The 10,695-nt window shown below is 35.5% G+C and overlaps 1 long non-coding RNA gene across 1 annotated transcript; it reads right to left on the bottom strand.

Annotated features, from left to right (window-relative positions):
• Positions 1–6: 6 nt before the first annotated feature.
• Positions 7–8,817, bottom strand: LOC111410252. Its single transcript, XR_002705632.1, has 5 exons — positions 7,940–8,817; positions 7,716–7,833; positions 6,872–7,024; positions 6,171–6,323; positions 7–5,574 (listed from the first exon to the last, which is right to left on the bottom strand). It is a non-coding gene; the product is annotated as an uncharacterized LOC111410252 (long non-coding RNA).
• Between the last annotated feature and the right edge of the window lie 1,878 nt (positions 8,818–10,695).

The following is a 10,695-nucleotide window of genomic DNA, read 5'->3' as shown; positions in this document are numbered from 1 at the left end:
TATTGAGCCACAAAAATCAGGGTAACATTATGAACCAAAGTAGTTTATATAGTATAAGGAAAACTACAAAAATTAGGAAACTAAAACAATAAGGAAACTAATATATATGATTATGCTAAATATATTATTATGTTATCATCCCCTATCAAACTCACGATGCGAAAGCAAGAAGTGGCGAGAGTTTGTCACGTAAGAAACGAAAACGATGAACTGGATGGGACTTAGCGAAGAAATCAGTAAGCTGCAACGATGAGGAAACTAAATGTAGGGAAATAGTGTCAGTCTGCAGATGGTGGCTAATCAAATGACAATCAAACTCAATATGCTTTGTGCGCTCATGGAACACAGAGTTGTGAGATATCTGAATAGCACTTGTATTATCACAATACATAAGGGTTGGAAAAGAATGAGGAACACCCATGTCTGCAAGTAACCATTGCAACCATACAATCTCAGTGGTAGTAGATGACATAGCTCGATACTCTGCCTCGGTAGAGGAGCGGGAAACAACAAGCTGCTCCTTACTTTTCCAAGAGATAAGAGAATCACACAAAATATACAAAAACCAGTAGTGGACTTGGTCAATTAGTTGATAATAACTGTGATGTGTGTTTCTCTTGTATGGTTGTCTTGTGCAAAATTAGGGATCGAGAAAGGTGATCGCGAAGAGGCATAAAGTCGGAAGATTGTTCCCACTACAGTTTATTATTCCCCATGCTACGTCTTTGGCTTGTATTAGTGATAGATGTAAACATGAAGTTAGGCAAAAACACTTGGGTTATCCCAATACTTTAAATTTATCTCATTTATTGAAGAGTGGTTTTTTGGGGTAATAAAGACAAGTTCCAATTTTCTGATTTGTCTTTCAATTGTGATATTTGTAAACTTGGAAAAAGTAAGACTCTTCCATTCCCAACTCATGGAAGTCGTGCTGATAAATGCTTCGAAATTATTCATAGTGATGTTGGGATATGGTACCTTTGACTTTGCATGCTCATTATAAGTATTTTGTGATGTTTATTAATGATTTCAGTCGTTACACTTTGATATATTTTGTGCGCTCTAGAAGTGACGTCTCTACTTTTCTTCAAACTTTCATAGCTTACATTGAGACACAATCTCCTCCAGTATTCGAATATTGAGGTCCGACGACGGTAGGAGAATATGTCTTATCAATTTCAATTCTCCTTACAACAAAAGGGTATTCTTTTTTAATGCTCTTGTCCATATACCCCTCAGTAGAATGGAGTGACAGAAAGAAATAATCATCATCTATTAGACGTTGTCAGAGTTTAGGTTTTGGAATCTTCGGCTCTACCCAAATTTTGAGTCGAAGCCCTTTCTACAGCTATATATTTGATTAATCGACTTCCTGCTCAGCATTTGATTTTGAACCAGCTTATTTTCATCTGTATGGTACACATCCTAACTATAACATATTGCATACTTGGTTGTGTCTACTTTGTCCATTTACCTCCTCACGAACGTAATAAGCTTAGTGCTCAATCCGCACGGTGTGCTTTCATAGGTTACAACATTGCTCAAAAAGGCTTTAGTTGTTATGATGGTTTTGCAAATTGTTTTCATATCTCTCGCAATATAGTCTTCTTTGAGAATCAATACTACTTCCAACATGTTGTTTCATCTCCTAATTTGGCTCCGCTTATTAGCCTTGAAAATAACTTCGATTTTGTAAAGCGCTTTAAACCAGGTATGGTTTATCAAAGATGACAGCCACCAAATCGACTACCCCCTTCCCGATTCTAATCCATATCCCGATCCCGATTCCATCCCAAAATCTGTGATTCTTTGGCGATCTACTTGTGTTACTCATCCTTCTGATCGATATGGCTTCTCTGCAACCTTATGTCATTTCACAGTTCATACTTCTTATTCTCAGGCTACTACTCAACCCTGTTGGGAGAAAGCGAGGCAAGTGGAAGTTCAAGCTCTTCAAGAAAGTCACACATGGAACATTGTTCCTTACCTTCCTCATATCTGATCTATTGGTTGCAAATGGATCTATTTTGTTATGCTCGGATCTGATGGATCACTAAAGCATTATAAAGCTAGTTTGGTGGCTCTTGAGAATCGTCCAGAATATGGGGTGGATTATGAGAAGTCCTTTGCCCCTATTACCAAAATGATTATTTCGGCTATAGCTACCTATAGGAGATGGTCTTTACGACAGATGGATGTCAAGAATGTTTCCTTATATGGTGACCTTAAGGAAGATATTTATATGACAACTCTTGCAGGTCTCTTTTTGTTACCATCTTCCGATGTGTGTAAAATAAAGCGTTCGCTTTATGGGTTGAAGCAGGCTCTTCGTACTTGGTTTGACAAATTTCGTTGGTAGCCAATGAAGAGTGTCATTAGTGGTCTATTAATATAGATGTAGCTAATAATGAAGAGTAGAAAGAGATATAGAAAGTATGCCGCATGGAATATTTATAGGTAGCCAGTCTTTACTTAACTCGACCCAAGCACTCATGTGTCTTTTCTGTCCTTCGTAAGCAAGCTGGCTATTCCCGATGAAAAGTTTCAGAGGTTTGGCATCTACACAAGAAAAACATATCACCCGTAGCACGTAAGGTGCTGAAAATAAGACCCATTGAGAAGGGTAACTGACATCTAAGATCTCTCCTCTCATGTCTGGAAGCGTAAGAACTGCTTTGAAACGACATAAAATACCTACTCTTTTTGGCAACTCATTTATCCAGAGTAAATATGATTCGTCTCTCTTCATCTTTACCACCAAAGCGGATACTGTGTTACTTTTGGTCTATGTTGATGATATTGTTATTACTGGAATTGACTCCGGATTGTTATCTCAACTTCAAAATCGAGGATTTGGGCCCCTTGCAGTATTTCTTAGGTCTTAAGGTGCTTTCAAGTCTAACCGAAACTTATCTACATCAGCATAAGTATTTGGAGGAATTGATTACTTTAGTTGGACTTAGGGACAGTCACTTGGTTGATAATCCTTTGGAAGTGAATGTGGAGTATCGTAAGAACGAAGGTGATCTCCTTCTCGATCCCTCTCTATATCGCCAGTTAGTGGGTAGCCCGAATTATCTCAATACTACTTGACCAGATAGCTCTTTTGCCGAACAAGTCTATCAGTTTATGCATACTTGACGACATCTTCATCTAACTGCGATTTGTCGCATTATACGATACTTACTGGGCACACCTGATAGGGGTCTTTTCTTTCCTACAAATTCATCTCTTCAGTTGATTAGATATAGTGATGTGGATTAGGTTGGATGTACGGATACTAGCTGCTCGATTATAAGTTGGTGCATATTTCTTGAGGATGCATTAATTTCCTAGAGCAACAAGAACCAGGATTGTGTCTCTAAACTTTCCACTGAATCTGAGTATCATGCTATGTCTTCTATCTATTATGAGATTATTTGGCTACGGGGCCTTCTAGCAGAGCTTGGTTGTCCTTAGTTTCAGCCTACTCCACTTTATGTTAATAATACTAATGCCATTCAAATTGCTACTAATCCTGCATTTCATGAGCGCACTAAACATATTAGGTAGATTGTCACTCTATTCGTGAGGCTTATGATGGTCACATTATTTCTCTTCCACATATCACCATTGACGTTTAGATCGTTGATGTGTTTACTAAGGTAATTACTCGACAGCGTCATCAATTCCTTGTCGACAAATTGATGCTTCTTGATCGTCCAGCATTAATTTGGGGAGATGCCAATGAGATTGCGATTGAGATCACGGAGATTTCGATAATCATGAAGACTACGGTTTATTACCATATTTATATATATGCATGTTGTATTTTACGTAGTAATTACAATTTACCTAAAATTATGTTATATAACCATGTATGTAATATTCATCTATATAATGAATGTATCCCGAATGGCGAGAGACAATTCAACCAATTATTCAGTAAATGACACAAAACATCAAATTGCTTTAACTCACCATGCTGTTTCATCTCCTCACTGTTTTCTGAATACGAGGTCTGGTGGCAGAGGCTACAAATGCTCGTCCGATGCCTGGAAATTGAAAACACACACACACACAAAAAAAAAGGGAAAAAAATCTGCACTCTAGATTAAGGTACTTATACTATACAAAATAAGTTACCCAGAAAAAAAAAGAAAAAAAAAAAAGATTAGTAAATTCAAGACACATTGAGTTGTCCTCTAATTCACGTTTTAATGCAAGATTTTAATATTTATTTTGAAAAACACAGAAAGAAAAAACAAATAATATGAGAATCACACTTATAAATTAGTAGAATAAATTATTAACAAATGTATTGTTACAATTGTAGAAGAAAATAACTTTGCATCCAAAAATTTGATCCAAAAGAATTTTTAAAAGCTATTAAAATCCAAGAAAGCATGCAAACAACATAACTATAGGCCAACTGAATAGGTAAAAATGGAGTATTTCAAATGTTACGAGTTACTGCAATTTATGTATAGTTGAAGAAACATTCATGTTAATATAAGTCAATGAATCTAAATTTAATGACTCATTGTCCAGAAATTAACTGTTATGGATTGTGCACTATTTTAAATAAAGAGGCCTTCTACAGGTTCCTTCAGGAGCCTAAATCATATCACTTTCATTTCTAATCTGATCGCATATAAAGCTAAGAAGGAATTTTAGTTCATTAGACTTCAAATTCTTCCATTTATGCCGCAGCAATTATGCGGCAGTGTAGCTGGAGAAAAAAATCTCTTGGCTATTTGTATACGGCGTCGTTGGATGCTCCCTTTATCTTTCTGATACTTGCACCATCTTTGGTAGGAGGAAGGAAATGGTCATTAAGCAAAGGGTGATACAAGGGAAACAAACATTTTCTTTCCAAGAAAGAAAGCAGGAATATAAAATAGGCATGCATCCCACTGTTTTCAATTCCTTTTGAAACTCAATCTGAGAATAGTTTGAAATCCCTTTCAATAAACCAATAGAATATGATTTTCACTGTCAGCCTTAGGACATCAACAATTGAACTGACAAATGAAACATGAATATTCACATTTTCTCCGGCAGCAAGAATCACCAATTTACCATCTTCAGCAGTTTTTTTGCTACCGACATTGGTGCTTCAAGGTAATAACAACCTTTTGCAGTCAATTGTCTGAAAGCATCGGAAGATAGTGTTTAATGACCAACATGAATGTACCTTTCTTGGTCCCGTTCCATTTTCCAGTTTCATCTGATTAAACTCAAGAATTGTGTATGTAAGTCGAAATCAAAATAATAAAGTCACGCTTTCTATAAGCAAAATGCATTCAGAGAAGCTAGGAGATCAACAGTATGAATTGATTTTAAAATCTTAAAATGCCTTCATGTAAATTATGTTAGCTTCCAAAAAGATATGAGAAAGCACATCAAAGATTCAAGTTTACGCAATAGAAGACTTTACGCAATCAATTCTAACCTGTTAAGTTTTAGCAAGTCTCGACATCAAAAGTTGATACGTCAATGTTTCCTTATCCAGGATCCATTTGCTCTAGTTAGAGAGGTCGACCAACTTGTTACAGTTCGATTAGGTCGGGTACCTCAGTTGCAGTTTGTTTCCTTTAAGAAAATATTCAAATGTAAAAACCAAAAGATAGAGAGAGATATCACTACATAAAGGCAAAAAACATAAATATAATCTGCCAAAACAAAAGATAACTTCAAGAAAAGAAACTAATTGCTAAGGCTAATTATTCCCTCAGAGATCTTTGGACATCATACCTTGAGATGGCCATAGCTAAAAGTAATTTCTCCCAATGTAAGATTCTGGGGTTATTTAGTAGATCTATGGCAGGTAAGGAAGAACTAAAGAGGAAGTTTAGCCAGCTTCAATAACCAATGGAGTGGGTAAATTACTGGAGGTTCCAAACCCCAATTTTTTTGGAAATTCTACAATATAGAGCTCAGAACAAAGCTAAGAGCATAATCATTTGAACATATCAACCTTTAAAACTAACTGTGGTATAGCCATAGGATTTGAATAAGCCTTACGAGTCCAATGATAAACACGGCGGCAATAATAAAGAAATTTTTTAAATGGGAAAAAAAAAACTTTCCGAGCTTTCTTAATTGCATTGTTTTAGATTACAATGAATTGTGAGAGTGACAAAGCTAAAACCCTGTTGGAGATAATATAATGCTCGAAAACCACGTACCTGATACAAACATAAGAGAGCGATTACCAAATATGTGATACTGCTTACGGCCTTTTCCAGCTGCAGTTTCAGGAATGCTCAAATGAGAGTGCTCTGCTGCATCAGCTTTGTGCTGATAGGAATAGAAGCCTCAATTCCCATGTCCTAACTTACCTATAAAAACATTATAGCAGAATGATATCAGCTTCAGGCACAGAAACTACATTCAGAAGCAGCAATTTATTAAGAAGTTCGTTCAAATATGCACAAGAACTCCACAGTACAAGGTCCATCATTCAAACCATGCACAAATGATGCTCCCCATATACCAGTAATTCACAGTGTGCTACACAATTTACATGGGTCATCACACGTGTAGCTCTGCTAAATTGCTGGGTCTGCCACTTCAAATTAGGTAATGGCTAATGTTCTGGACAACTATTTATTCAGTCTTCACAATTAGATGGACTAAAGACTTAGCCTATATACAGATTTCAATGTATTGTAAACAAAATACGAGAACCTTAGAAAGTTCTGTAGGTAGCAACTGCAATTCTTTGCGTAGATTTATCATGTAATTAAATAAGATTTATCAGTATCAACAAATATCCTTCACTTCAAAATCAAAATGAGCAAGCCACAAGATGAAGCATGTACATGAAGTATGAGTGAAACTGTAAATTAGTACTTGATGGATAAAGAGATTATAAATTCATGCTCACTGTAGAAGATGCCCTTGTTGAATCTTGAATCAAGGATCAAGATCGTCGATAGCGGCAACAATGAGGCTAGGCATTTCGTAACCAGTGGCTTCCCCATGACCAGCAACGTCCAGAAGCATCTCAGTTGCTTTCTTCCATGAGGGTTCACAGGAACTGGAAAGGAAAAAAATACAAATACGTGGGTATTAGAAGACAATACTATGCCAAATCAAGCAATTAAGGAGATAAGAAGCAATATCTAAAAAGGTGAATAGACTCCTGTTCTCTTGATTCAATACAATAGGAAAGATAAATGAAAGCAAACATCAACATAAACATCAATGTAATGGATAGATCATAAGAAAAAAAGTCATAAATGAGGCTTGCTGATACATTATGATTTATGAAGCAACAAACCCCTAACATACTTGTCAACCAACAAAACTCCCTTTTTTTTTCTTAGAGCATAAAACATCTTTAACATTCGAATATGAGCTCAAAGCAATAGGATGTTACAATTATTTAAAGAGTATTAGTCATATTCTGCCTCTCACAAATATCACTAAGATACATAGATTTCATAATCCATATTCCTAAGCTATATGCTTTGTCATTCCTCCTTCCTTTTAAACAGTATCCCAAGCGTGTGCTTATTGGATTGCATTGACCAGTTTATATTTACGGCACCTCTAGACATCGCAGGACCCTACTCATAAACAAGGAGCAAGTGCATAATACAGACGAAAAACCCCAGGTGTTGATTAATATAACAAGAAATAAACAACGCGTTCTCCACAGAACAACCAGTTAGAACGAAATGATACCATCACAGACCTTAACACAAGCCTTGCACCAAAAAAATCACCTTAGAAAAGAAAATGTTGAAGTGATATGGTCTACTTGTCCTTATCTTCTAACTGGAAGAGGCATTCTTTCTTGCAGCATAAACCCGAAAAGCAGCCAGCCAACAATGGCTACTGCAGCTTCAGCAGTAATATGAGGACGACGTTTAAACCATCTTGGAGGTGAACATATAGGTAAAAAATTTCACAAGGGATAAGTGCTTGGGTTATCAATTATTAAACTTACCTTCATAGGAGCAAGATGATTCCCAATTGTTTAATCATCCAGTCCAGTGTCGGACGACCGGTTTGGTCATCCGAAAGGACAGAATATTTGGTCCATTTTTCATCCGTTTATTTCGATCCGGTCCATACATTCGTCGACCGGTCTCGTGATTTTCTAGATTTTAAGGACCAAAACTCTGCACTTTTTCGAAGTGTTTCTCGTTTTTCTTCATCTCCACTTTCGACCCCATCTAAAACCCACAAAACCAACCTTCACTCCAAAAAAATTCCATACAAATTCAAAAACCCATCTCTTCCACACTCAAAATCCCTCATTTCCATCCATAAATCACTTCAAACTGGTTATCTGAACACTTGCTCTTCAAATACGATTTATACACTATGCATCGATTGAAGATTCCGGGCAAGCGCAATAGGAGGACAGAAATACAACGGACTCCCTCATCCGAAGAAGAACCCGCATAGAAGGAGAATAAGTTTGACAAATGCCCAATTCTTATGGGTAAGAGTGTCGATTTTGCCTCTTTTACTTTCGATGCTCATTCCTTTCAAATCGAGGAATATTTCATGAGAATGGGTTGGATATCTGTTGCCACCTTAGAAGAAAATGTCTACTCGAATCTTATCAAAGAATTATACTCCGAGAACGGGCATAACTTGTTTTCTCAAAGGAAAGAGGGTAAAGATTACTAGGAGCCTCATTCGAAGGATGTTCGAACTAGACGATTGTGAAAATCAAGTTTATTTTCATATGATTACACCTGTCTTTGAAGGCTATAACCCTGTCGAAGCTTGTAGTCGAGTCACTGGAAAACCTTTTCAAAATGCAGTAAAACTTACTTCCAATCAACTCACTCTACCTTGTAAAGTTTTACACAATATCATTGCTCATGTAATCGTACCTTGAAAAGGCCATTTGGATGAAGTTAATTTATTTAGTCCCTGTTTGATCCCTATTAAATTAAATTAAATTACATTTCATTTTTCTCTCTCCTATTTTTAATCACGCAATCTTTCATAAAATAATATTATACGTAAATCGAAAACTTTTCCTTCTTTTTCAACCATTCATTTTTCTAAAAAATACTATTATCCCCATTTTCATTTTCAGACAATGGAGATCAAACAGGGGCTTAATGTCTTCTTCTTGACTCATTCATGATGGGACGTAAAGTCGATTTTCCTCACACTGTCATGTGTCACATGAACAACGTTCATTCCACCACTAGGGCCATGGGTTTACCTTAGGCGCTTGTCAAAATTTTTAAACATTTTGAGGCGCCTTTAAGTGGAGAGATTTTTATCAGTCAATGTCTTACTGACACCATCAACGTGAGCGCTCTATGAAAATTGTGAGGGATCAAGGGCAGTGAGTGGCAAAATTTAAGAGGTTGTTCTCTTCTTGTTTCTGTTTTGTAGTTTTGAATTTTGAATTCATTTTGAATTTTGTGTTTTCAATGTCTGTTTTGAAATTGTTGAAAATACGTTCTCTTTATCATTTTGAAAAATCGTTTCTCAAAACATAAAATTGAAAAATGCGTTTACTTTGAAATTTTGAGAATAAACATGAACAACGTTCATTCCACCACTAGGGCCATGGGTTTACCTTAGGCGCTTGTCAAAATTTTTAAACATTTTGAGGCGCCTTAAGTGGAGAGATTTTTATCAGTCAATGTCTTACTGACACCATCAACGTGAGCGCTCTATGAAAATTGTGAGGGATCAAGGGCAGTGAGTGGCAAAAATTAAGAGGTTGTTCTCTTCTTGTTTCTGTTTTGTAGTTTTGAATTCATTTTGAATTTTGTGTTTTCAATGCCTGTTTTGAAATTGTTGAAAATACGTTCTCTTTATCATTTTGAAAAATCGTTTCTCAAAACATAAAATTGAAAAATGCGTTTACTTTGAAATTTTGAGAATAATTTTTTTATAATATTTTATTCAAGAAATTTGATTATTCAATAAATTTTTATAGTTTAATGTTAATACAGTATTAAACATAATATTAGTTGAACTTTATAGAATTATTTCATGTTAGTCGTTGGATTTTATTTTTATTTTAAACTAGTAACCAATTTCAATTTTTGTTCCAATTTGACCATTATGCACGTCTCCATGATTAAAACTAATGGCTGGTCCATATCTCACGAATTGTTTGAAATTGTTAAAACCAATTCTCATTTGTAATTATTTTTCATTTCCATCACTACGCAAACAATGAAAAATATACAATAATGAGTAGCAAATTCCACCTCATTTTGAGTCAGGATCATTTTTAATCGTGCATAAATACTGAGTGGCCAAACCAAACAGAAACATAAATCCAAATTCAATAACATGAAACATGTTGATGAAATGTAAAACTTATCTTAATTCAAACTTCAGGCGTACAAATTATTTCAAAATTTTATAATCCTTTTGAGGTAAATAACACATTTGATATTATTATACTCACAATTAAGTATCATATCTTTTTTTTTTTTTTTCCCGATGGAACATCGCCTCTATTCTAATGCAAAAAAATGTGTGGAAAACATTCTATGGCTCCATAACTTGTGCTTTCCATTCGCAATCTGGTTGTGCAAATTTGATCTTCCCATGGAGATTTGACATTTGAAGAAATTCAAGACCACTAAAGTATTTTTGCTTCTATCACCACACTGCGAAACTGATTTTGTAACGTAAAGATTAAAAAATTACCAGCATCAACTTAAGTCCATGTCACACATTTACCATATACCTCATTTTTTCCATCAAAAT

Source organism: Olea europaea, chromosome 15, assembly GCF_002742605.1.
Source record: "Olea europaea var. sylvestris chromosome 15, O_europaea_v1, whole genome shotgun sequence".
Taxonomy (NCBI): domain Eukaryota; kingdom Viridiplantae; phylum Streptophyta; class Magnoliopsida; order Lamiales; family Oleaceae; genus Olea; species Olea europaea.
This window is presented reverse-complemented; position numbering and strand designations above follow the sequence as displayed.